This window comes from Montipora capricornis, chromosome 14 (genome assembly GCF_036669925.1).
Source record: "Montipora capricornis isolate CH-2021 chromosome 14, ASM3666992v2, whole genome shotgun sequence".
Classification (NCBI taxonomy): Eukaryota; Metazoa; Cnidaria; class Anthozoa; order Scleractinia; family Acroporidae; genus Montipora; species Montipora capricornis.
In genome coordinates this window covers 30,967,214-30,977,213 of record NC_090896.1, presented here as the reverse complement: position 1 = coordinate 30,977,213, position 10,000 = coordinate 30,967,214, and the positions used below count along the sequence as shown (strand labels likewise).

Here is a 10,000-nt window from a genome sequence, read left to right as displayed (position 1 = left end):
TTCAAAACTATGCGGAGAAAGCAGAACTTTGCAACTGTTCTTGGTATCCAAAAAGAGATAATTAAGCTTCAATTTGGAAAAGAACGCCATACATTGCTTTGTATTTTAAAGCTTTTTACAAATATTGTTGATAAACTATCTTCGAAAAATGCGTGGTTACCCCTACTTTTCTTTTTGGATTTCAATAACACTTGTCAAGATCTGCTTTTCCCGCATATTCAGTAAACCGCGTAAAAATATATACCTTTGAATTAGTACAAGAGAAAATGAGGGGACAGAGAGGGAGGCTCAAGGCGTTGGCCGGGATATGTTATGTCCACGAAAGTTATTTTTAGACGAGCGGAAGTCTTTGTTCTAGGGGAGGTCTGTCTTCCGAGACGTCCGCATGCAGTCTTGCTTCGCTCTCAGGTTCTTAGTGAAAAGAGAAAATGATGGCGCACGTGGAAGGCTTATGAATATATATATTTTCTTTCAAACATCGGACCGAGGTTTGTCTGCATGCGGACGTCTCGGAAGACTTCCGCTCGTCTAAAAATAACTTTCGTGGACATGACATATCCCAAGGGCTGGACCGGGAGCCTCCTTCTCTGTTCCCTCATTTTCTCTTGATTAGTAGGAACCGTCCTTAAATTTCTAGCTGTGGTCAACATGCAAACCTCGCCAAAACCTTTCCAATATCCTTAAGTGTTTAACCTCTCGCCTGTTCATTAGTACGTTCAGCTTTGCTTGTTTTAGTTTACACTCAGTGTATAAAACGCGAGGGTTTTTCCTTTAAAAGGTTTCTCCTTTTGAAGCGCTCTATGCGCATTTTAACGTCGGAAGTAACTTGATCGCTCAATGAGCCCTTTGCATGAAACTGTCACATGGTATAAAATCTGCCCTGTTGGATGGCAAGCTACGCACCGGGACATCCAAAACTCAGAAAAGTCAAGCTTGGCCGGTTGAAATCGCTTTAGTTTGGAGGCCGTTGCATTCTTTTTCCATCCAGCATGGCGGATTTTGTACCATGTAACAGTATTATGCAGAGTTCATTTTAGTTTCTTACCAGTTTTTCGACTTAGTCAGTTGTCTACAGCCGTAACGAAAGAAGCAATCTTTTCGTAATCGCCTCCTGGTTAAACATTTTTCATCAGTTTCATTTTTCTGTTTCATCGTTTTCAGGTTTTGTAACCTGTAACATTCGTCGTCCAAGTCCTAAAGCTACAATTTTTCGTCATTCGTCTTTCCGTAACCTTTATTAAATTAGACGTAGTAAGCGCTATGTGAGAACAAAGTGTTCAAATTATTAAAGCTAACAATAGCCCTTTTTCGGTATATTAAAATTCAGTCCTAAACAAAAGGCATCATCTCGAGGCTCTGGTGAATAAAATATAAGGATTTATGAGTTTATTCCCCAGAGCCTCGAGATGGTGCCTTTTGTTTAGGACTGAATTTTAATCTATCGAAAGTGGGCTATTGCTTCTCCAATGACAGCCCATACAAATGTATAAATGTTTAGGTAAGGTGTAAGAAAAAATTAAAGAAAAGTAAAACAATGTCAATGTTTTCTAACAGTCCAAATTACTGTTCGTAAGAAAACTCTTGGAATTGATATTAGAGAGATTCACCAGCCCGTTAAAACGGCAAACTGTTGCTTGTCATAAGACCATCAAAATTCTCAGTTTTTGATTCTCAGTTTTCTCTCTCTCCTCCGGAAGTCGCATGATATAATTTTTTTGTTTGTAAATTTACGCTAGAATTTCTCACCAAAACAGAAATCAACACCTAGAACTTGAATTGCCAGAGGGAAAAGAAAAATGTCTCTTACAGAACTAAACCCAAAGTTCCTAATCTGATTCTTCTGAACTTAAGGGTTGGGTTGCGTTAGAAACTCTGTCAATACTCGGTTACCTCTGTCCATGTTTCCTACCTTCTTGAAGTTCTTGTTATATCGCAGTATATCGGTCACCAGATTTCCATGCGGTCACGTACTTCTTATCACCTCAATCTTCCCCTTATGGGCAAATGGCCAACATAAATTGTCATAATAAGATCTTGCATTTAGATAACTAATTCATAATTCATTATTGATGTGTTTGTTTTGTTGCAGTCTTAGACGATTTCCATACACTTTGGTCCGGCTTCGCAATGGAAAATGGCCAAGATAAATTATTACCACTGCACAATGGGAAGAAATCTTTATTTAAATAGCTAACTCATAATTCGTCAAAATGGCTAATGGTAAAGTACACAGTTGATGAAAATAAGTGAGCGACTAAAGCTAACAACAATCGTAAATTTGATGTAGCAGGACATGTAGTCTATCCGATCTGAAGTTAAGGCGAAAGTGTCCCGTGCAAAGACAATTCCAAAAAACTAATTAAGCGTTTTACTTAATTGCAAGATGCAGGTGATAAGCAGAACTTTTATCTTCTTGAATTGTTTTTGTCATTTCATCAAAAGTTCTTTGTTTTATTTTGCCTCTATGGATGCTTCCGGCCACTTTAAAATTTTAAAAAGCAATTTAAAAGGCACGCGTCTGAAGGCGCTTATGCCCGATGTGTTGTTCGATGAATACTACAGTACTACAGCGCTCTGTTTGCTCGCACAAAGAAATGAAGACGCAAATGAACTGAACTTAAAAAAAAGATCACAGAACGACAACCAGTACGCTGTTGAGGTTTTTCCCGGTCTAGCCCCTAATAGCATTATTTTGGGGTTTTTTTTTGTTATTAAATACCATACCGTGGACGTATGTTGTTTGAATTTTCTTTCAAGACAAAGGGTTTGAAAATGGAAGAACATATGAAATGAATTCATTTAAAGTGTATACCTCTGTCACGTGTCATCGGGAGTGACTACTTCGAATTTTCCGAACTTGGCCGGTCCGTAAGAGATAAAAGGATCAAAAAACGAAAATCTACCGAAACGGTACTGCTCAGTCGGGAACAGGGATGTAACCAAATTCACATGAATGAAACAAAACATGGTCAGCTAACGAAAGATAAAAACTAATAGGATTGACATGGTATTATTCGTTATGTGCTTACAGTTCAAAGACAATTCCTGAAATGAGCTTAGTGGTAACATACTATGCCCGCGATAAAAGAATCACGTTTACGGCAAACTTTAAACGTGGACTAAAATTTGCGTTTTGCCAAAAATGGAAGAAACTCGTTTGATATGAGCTCATTTCTTGCGTGTTAGCAGCAGGTATCAAGTGACTTTTTAAATGAGAGAAAGGACTTAGAATAATATAATTTTCATGCTTTTAGAACAAACAGGAGCCCACCGCTTCACGTAGTCAACGCGATGATTAATCTCTCTAATAGGAAATTTAAGCAACAACAACGCCACAAAGCAAGAAAATCAATGGTTAAAAAGGAGAATTAATATCGTGCTGCACGTGCGGGGCACGCATTTCTTTGATGCACTCCACAAGACAACAACGTGAAATCACCAAATTTTAAGTTCTGACGACAACGTGAGAAAAAGGCGTGAGAAAAAGGCGTCCTCGGTGCGCAAACGAGGAAACATCGTTTCCCGAAATGTTTCCTCGGCGCACAAACGAGGAAACATTTGCTGAGGAAGCAAAATGTTTCTGAGAAAATTCAGTGAGGGGAGCAAGCAATGTTTCCGCAACATTGTTTTCCCGTTTGCGGGCGCTTTAAACAATGAACCATTCGTTTAAAACCGTCCTTACCGATCCAGTTACAGGATAGTTCGCCCGTATAGCAAAAGTTGAACAAGATGGAATAATCGCTAAATATTTAAGACAGTGCTAAGTTAAAATTTGGAGTGGCGTTTATGTTGTTCTTGCTTACATGTAAAACTCCCTAATCTAGTGATGGGACATGACGTGGGACACGAAAGAACTTCCTATAGGAACCATACGCCGGGTCGTGTTTCGTGGATAAACGTGAAGCTGGGGCAACCAGGAATGTTTGACTACTCAAAAGGGCTGTAGGACCCCTGTAAATGGCAGCAGCTGCAGATGTTTTGATAATTTTACAGATAACCTTGGCTAAGCTTACATGTGATATCAAAGGGTGATTTTAAGGCAAAAATATCTATATTTAGTATAAATACACAGGTGATTATAAAAAATCACGCGCTCTCATTGGCTCGCTATCTCGGATTATCAGCGGCCGATAATCGCCTCGACGGACAAAATGGCTGCCAGTAGTCGTTTTGCCACTGTAAGTGAAGCTGATTTCGCGTTGAAATGTTTTTTTTTCTCTTTTTTGAAATAATCATCTGTGTATTTTTATTAAAACAATTATTCGCCTCAGGCTCAGTGATTATCGGTGAATATTCACCTCGACTTCGTCTCGGTGAATATTCACCGATAATCACTTCGCCTTCGGCGAATAATTGTTAAATATAAAAGTGCTCCTAACCCCAAAATATTATTTTGGCAAAAATGAATCTTTCCACCTGTTCGAAACGCATTGTGGCCAATTTGCGATGTTGAGGCCGAATTTAAGGCTATTTTGTCATATTGGAAACAAATATACAAACGTCTTAAGGAATCCCCCTTTTATCATTCAAACGCTTTAGCTTGAGTACGGGGGACCTTGCCAACTTACCACACGCGATCAATTTCAGTGGTATTTTACATATTCAACAATCTCCACCGATGTTTTACAATTTCGAGATCATGCCAAAAAAGCTTGAGCAAACCCTCAATAAGGATTGGCGGATGTAGAACACACTTGCTCCTCAGGTGACAAAAAATGGGACAAGTTTGTAACAGTCAACCGGCTCAGACTCCTTTACATAAGCAAATAGCCCAGACACGAGTGCCTTTAGATTACAAGTTTGGAGAAAGTCTTGGATAGAACAAAAGACGTTTTAATTACAAGCTCAGTTTCACAGAAAAGAGAACGTGATCAACTTCAGCTGTCCGGGAAACTCTACATCGACTACATCCAACACAGCCTGGGGAGGTTGATTATCTCAGTGATTATCTCAGTGATTATCGGTGAATATTCACCTGGACTTCGTCTCGGTGAATATTCACCGATAATCACTTCGCCTTCGGCGAATAATTGTTAAATATTAGAGTGCCCCTAAACCCAAAATATTATTTTGGCAAAAATGGATCTTTCCACCTGTTCGAAACGCATTGTGGCCAATTTGCGATGTTGAGGCCGAATTTAAGGCTATTTTGTCATAGTGGAAACATATATACAAACGTCTTAAGGAATTTCCCACCTTTTATCATTCAAACGCTTTAGCTTGAGCACGGGGGACCTTGCTAACTTACCAGACGCGATCAATTTCAGTGGTATTTTACATATTCAACAATCTCCACAATGCCAAAAAAGCTTGAGCAAACCCTCAATAAGGATTGGCTGATGTAGAACACACTTGCTCCTCGGGTGACAAAAAATGGGACAAGTTTGTAACAGTCAATGCAACCGGCTCAAACTCCTTTACATAAGCAAATAGCCCAGACACGAGTGCCTTTAGATTACAAGTTTGGAGAACGTCTTGGATAGAACAAAAGACGTTTTAATTACAAGCTCAGTTTCACAGAAAAGAGAACGTGATCAACTTCAGCTGTCCGGGAAACTCTACATCGACTACATCCAACACAGCCTGGGGAGATTGGGGTTGGTTTGGTGTTTCCCAGTCCTCTAATCTTTCTCTTCCAACCATTTTTTTCCCTATACTTTGGATGGGAAGGACAACTTTATTTCAACAAAGTAAACTCATCAAACTACATGCTTGAGATATTTAAATGTATATTAAACGACTAGAATAACAATACTCTTAATTTTAAGGGTTTCACAACTGTAACGATAAAATAAAACTGCGTGAGTTCCCCGTGTACCAATACTTATTATATATTTCTCTGTGGGAAAAAAACGCTTTCAGCCAGCTCGAAAGGCTCTTAGTAAACATCTCAACCAGCAGCCTCCAAAGAGATGCTCCAGAGTAGCTAAAGCCATTTTCTACTTAAGCCCCATCCTCTCGCGTCCTATCCTTTGAGGGAGCTTAAGCATGTGCGTTTTTGAGTCGCGGACAGCAACCGGAAAAGAACATTTCGTGAGCGAGGTCAGTGGTGTCTCCCAGATTTTTATGCTAATCATCTCTAATGGAGAAAAGATACTTATCACTATAAATGTGGTTGTGTGAAGACGAGTTAAAAGGGAAAACAGCTCACTTCCGGTTGCCGTCCGCGTCTCAAAAACGCGCTTGCTTAAGCTCCCTAAATATTGCATCTGACGTCACAGCCGCCATGTTAGTAGAAAGAACAATAGCGAAATAGTCTTTTGGGAATTTGACTCTATTATTATGCAAAACTTGACCTACATTCTACCCGAGATAGGACCGTCGCGGCTCTTTACAACTTCTAATTTCATTGGATCCCTTTAGGACCCAGCTCTAGTTTTTTTAGGGTTAGGGTCCATCGCTGATTGGTTGTTTGTTTTGGTTCATTGCTTTCTGAGCCAATCCCGAGAGCCGTTGTAATAGCTGCGCACTGACCCCACATTTTTCTATTGTTTTGGCACCACTCAACATGGCCGTCTTATCACGTGAGCGCAATCAAAGAATAATTACTTAATTGGCACCTTTCTTACACACTGCTTGCCCCTTTCTCATCATTTCCACCTCTCCTCGTCTTCCATTCCTCCTCCCAATTCCTGTCAACCTAGCCTGCGTAGCAGCCGTTTTCCTTTCCTTTTCCAAACGCTCGCGAAGGGGACGAGACGAAAACTGCGAGAGATTGCAAAAAATAAGGAGTAGGGGGAGGGGTGAGGCGACGGAAGGATTCCTTTCCTCCCCACCCCCTCCCCCTTCTCACTCACCCCGTCCCCACTTCTCTATATTTTTTTGCTCACGCCAGGCGCTCGCTCGCTTGTCCTATCTCCGCCTGGAAAAGGAAAGGAAACGGCTGCTACGCAGGCTACTGTCAACCCCATGCATTCTTTCGCCCTCATTTCCTCTTCAATGCATTGTCTCTTTTCTTTTCCTTCCTCTCCTCAATCAATGATCTTTCCTTAGCTGTCTGCATATTCTCTTAACCTTCCTTTTTTGCATACTGCACAACACACCTCCCTTTTGCCATCATGTACAACAGTACTAACAAACTAACATTGTTATAATAGTAAACGAAGATGTTAAATAAATCCACTCCACCAACCTTTATTTCTAATTACTTACCTCCGGAGAGCAAATTTGAATTTCAGATTTCTGAGCAAATGTTTGATGTTTCGAACCATGATTTTTCTACCTTTGATCACGAATTTCGTCTCTTGCTGCGCAATGTTGCCATGAAGTCAAAAGCAAAGATCCAACTGAATAGGACTAAACGTTTGTGCCAATTTCGGAATATGCCAGTGCTTATCAACTCCAGTCCCATAAAATTACCATTTATTCCCCGATGCTAAAGGTGTTGCATTTTATGTTTTTAAATTTACTTAAAAGTTACGAATTACGAAGAAAAAAATAACTGCATGACAGCATTTTGTTTCCTTGAACTGAGTAATGGAAAAGGAAGCGAGACAGTATGGTTTATAAAACAGCTGCAATGTGGTTTAATATTTACAGTTATCGGCACAATTTTGTTGTCACTGGCATCAAGAAAACGTTTCATTTATGAAACACTGTTTTGCAATTCAAATTCTGAATTCGGAAAAATGATGGGAGAGAAAACGTCAGCGAGAGAGGATGGACTGCTCCTTATAAAAAAAAACAGTCTTTCAAGCTTAATCGACTTATACGACGTTATTTATGCAATTACCTCCATGTGCCGCTGCTTGCTACCAACGAAATGACAGCTGTATATTTATATTGACAGCACAGTCTACGCATAGCCATTGTTTGGAGTCATGGCTAAAGGCAGCTGATACAGCAATGAAAGCAGTGAAAAATTGATTCACAATCACTTTTATCTGTGATTTGAAAACTATTTTTGCGATTCGGAAATTCTATTTGACATAACATTCGAGAATTCGACGAACAATGGTAATTTTTAAGCTTCCTGTATTTCGCTTTTCAATCATAGCAGCTGCAGATGTAATCCTTTTTGTGAATTTGCTAGTTTCCATTGCTCGATGTGTTCAAGCCACTGAAACTGCCGGCAACGCGTACGTGCATCAGCGGATATGGAAAGATGGGGACGTCATGTTGAAGGGCTTATTTCCAATAACGTCCCAAGATGGTGGAAAATGCGAGCGTTTGGATACAGCCGGCTTAACTTGGATGATGGCAATGGTGTACGCAGTCGATAAAATCAACAACGATATGACGATCTTGCCAAACAAAACCATTGGTTATGAAATCGAGAATACTTGTCAGAGCATCCCCACGACCATGCGTTTCACTATACAGATTGTATCGAAATATCGACCCAATTCGGTCTGCAGGTCACTAGACGATTGCTGTCAATCTAATATCTCCTATCGACCCAACTCTAAGCGAATATCGGCAGTAATTGGGCCAGCTGCATCGTGGATATCGATTCCCGTAGCCAGACTGCTAGGTTTGTATGACATCCCCCAGATTAGCTACGCGTCCACTAGCCGAATTCTCGGCGATAAGACCCGATACAATTCTTTTTTGCGAACTGTGCCTTCGGACACATTTCAAGCGCAAGCCATGGCAGAGTTTGTCCACAACTTCCAGTGGAATTATGTGTTTTTAATCGCAAGCGACGACGACTATGGAAAGATGGGTGCCGCGGCATTTAAAGTGTCGGCCAAAAATGTCAGCGTTTGCATAGCTAACGACATTTTTATTGCTTTCGAGTCGCAGAATTCGGATCAACAGATTAAGGATGCTTTGTCTAAGTTGAAAGACGCTGCGAGAGCTAAGGTTGTCATTGTCTTTAGTTACCTGGAGCAGGGAGAAAGGTTATTAAAGCAAGCGGAACAAATGAAGATAAATGATCGAACATGGGTGACTAGCGACGGATGGAACTCAATAAATTCTGAACTTTCGAGGTTGAACGTGAGTGCGTCCATACTCCAGGGGTTGTTCAGCTTTTCCATAAGATCTAAACAAGTTGAAGATTTTGTCAAATTTATGCGAAGTTTGTCATTGCGAGACTCGCAGAATATATCGTGGTTTAATCGATTCTTGGAAGATACTTTACAATGTTCGACTACAGAGAACGCGGATCTCCCGCGTCCCTGGAATCCGTGTAATCTTGATGCAAAACTTCCACAGAATCATGAGATTACCACAGATTTTGTTGCTAACGTTATCGATGCAGTTTATGTGGTTGCTTATGCAATGCATAATATATTGACTTGCAAACTGCCGAATAAGTGTCCTAATACAACCCGTCCGATTACTCCAGAAACGCTCTTCGACTTCGCATCGAATGTCGACTTCCAAGGTGTCGATCACAATCGGGTCAACTTCGACAAAGCTGGCGAGCGAATATCGAGCGACTACGTCATACGAAACCTACAACTAAGCAATGGAAAGCGCCAATTACAGTACATCAATGTGGGATACTGGAGCAAAAATGGCACCGAAACGAGTTTCCACGTCAATCACAGTTTGATTCAGTGGAATTCTGGTAAGAAGCCAGTGTCCACTTGTTTTCGCAAGTGTCAGCCAGGGGAAAGAGTGGTTGGACAATCAGAATGTTGCTGGAACTGTCAAAAATGCGACAAGGGGACCATTAGCTTTTCATCGGGTTCCACAAAATGCACAGCCTGCAATGAAACTCACTACGCAAACTATGAAGGAACTCAATGTCTGCTTCGGAGGCTAATTTATCTCAAATATTCCGAGCCTGGTGGTATTGCCATTGTAACTCTGAGCTGTTTTAGTATTCTACTGTTATCAGCGGTGGCGGTTGTTTTTATACGGCAACGGAAAACGCCAATTATTATAGACTCGAGTCCTCATCTTCTGATCATATTTTTCATCACATTGTACTTGTCTTTTGCTGTGACAACCATTCCAATCGTCAACAATCCAACTGACGCTTCTTGTATAACAACAAGCGTCTTGCTGTTGTTGACGTTTTGCTCTTACGCTGCGTTTTTCCTGGCCA

General features: G+C 40.6%; 1 pseudogene; it reads left to right on the top strand.

The window, feature by feature from the left end:
• The first annotated feature begins 7,218 nt into the window (after window positions 1–7,218).
• LOC138032977 (extracellular calcium-sensing receptor-like) overlaps window positions 7,219–10,000 on the top strand; it is a 3,901-nt pseudogene continuing 1,119 nt past the window's right edge.